Below are 1,592 nucleotides of genomic sequence, written 5' to 3'. Positions count from 1 at the left end.
GACCAGTCTACTCTCACTAGTAGTTCACATAGGTTATTGTTTTCCCACATCCTTGCAAATACTTGGCCTTACCTGATTTTCTAATGCTTGTTTATCTCATGGATATCTAGTTGTAGTTTTTGAATTTGTTTAAATCACTCTTATCTGATTTTCAATACATTTGAGCATTCTTCATATATCCTTGAGCCATTCAGGTTTCTGCTTCTGCAAATTGCCTACATATATTCTTTGTCTATTTTTCAATTAGTGTTCCTCTTTATTATTGAATGATTTGCATATGGTTTCTTGTACATCCTAAATACCAGTTAGCACATAGCTTCTCCGCCTTTTGGCTAAGATCAAGTGTGGTATCTGTTCTTATCAGTTTAAATACTACTTAGCACATTGTTTTCAGTTTGGCTGTGGGGTCCTTCATTGAACAATTCTGATGAAGTCAAATTAACAATTCCGTATGTTTTGTTTCTGCTTTTGGTATCTTGCTTAAGAGTTCTTTCCCATACCAGGGTCATAAAGTTAACCTATAGTCTCTTCTGTAGCTTTATAGTTTTGCCATTCATATTTAGATGTTTAGTATGTATACACATATATACATATATATTTTCACACACACATAAACACACCCCTCTATATGCACATATATATATATACGTATATGGTATGAGATATAAATCTGTTTTTCCTCAATATGGTAAACTTATTTTCCCATTATCATAAACAGGTTTTTTCTTTCCCCAAGGATTTGTAGTATCATGTTTATGGTATCTAAGACTTCCATTCGAGATCTCCGTTCTGTTCCATTTCTTCATTTACGTTTTTACACCAGTACCATACTATTGTTTGTGTTTTTTAAAAAATTACTATAGCTTTGTTTTAATCTTGAGTTTGGTAGAACAAATTCCTGCCCTTTAGTCTTATTTTTCAAAACTGATTTAACTATTTGTGGATCTTCATTCTTCAATATACATTTTAAAATAGGTAAAGTCCTTAAAAACATCTGGCTACAATTTCAATTGGCATGCTATAGACTGATGCATCATTTGTCGGTTGGGGGCGTGGATGCTTTCAGAATGTTAGATGATCTTATCTGTAAAGATAAACTATTTCTTCATTTATTTAGAACTTCACGTCTTGTAATAGGTTTTTAAAACTTTAACCATGGAGGTCTTTCACATTCTTTCAAAAGTTTACTGACATGTTATAGTTGTTTTTATTGCTGTGTATAGCAGCTTATTTCCTAATTATGTTTTCTAGATGGTCTTTACTGCTGCAGAGAAATGTTATTGACTTTTTAAAACCGATCTTGTATCCAGCAACTCTGCTGAACTTCCTGATTTGTTTTACCTTCTTGACCTGTTATAATATCTATGTATAATACTGCTCTTTGCCTTTAGAAGACATTTTTGGCTCGAAGTCTTTTGATAGATTTAAGATCAAGATTGGTACTCTGGCCTTTTTTATTGTTTATATTTCTTTTGCATATGTTTTTAGTGCTTTTAATTTCTACCTCTCTATGTCTTTTTGTTTTAAAGTGTAAGACTGTCTTATTCTTACACTTAGCACTTTGTTTTATCATCCAATATGAGTGCCATTTA

The 1,592-nt window shown here is 31.9% G+C and overlaps 1 pseudogene; it reads left to right on the top strand.

Moving 5' to 3' along the window:
• Positions 1 to 312: 312 nt before the first annotated feature.
• LOC115894119 lies at positions 313 to 522 on the top strand (annotated as a pseudogene).
• The last annotated feature ends 1,070 nt before the right edge of the window (positions 523 to 1,592 follow it).

This window comes from Rhinopithecus roxellana, chromosome 16 (genome assembly GCF_007565055.1).
Source record: "Rhinopithecus roxellana isolate Shanxi Qingling chromosome 16, ASM756505v1, whole genome shotgun sequence".
In the NCBI taxonomy this organism is placed as follows: Eukaryota; Metazoa; Chordata; class Mammalia; order Primates; family Cercopithecidae; genus Rhinopithecus; species Rhinopithecus roxellana.
Note: the sequence above shows the minus strand (reverse complement) of the source record. Positions and strands in the feature narration are given on the sequence as shown.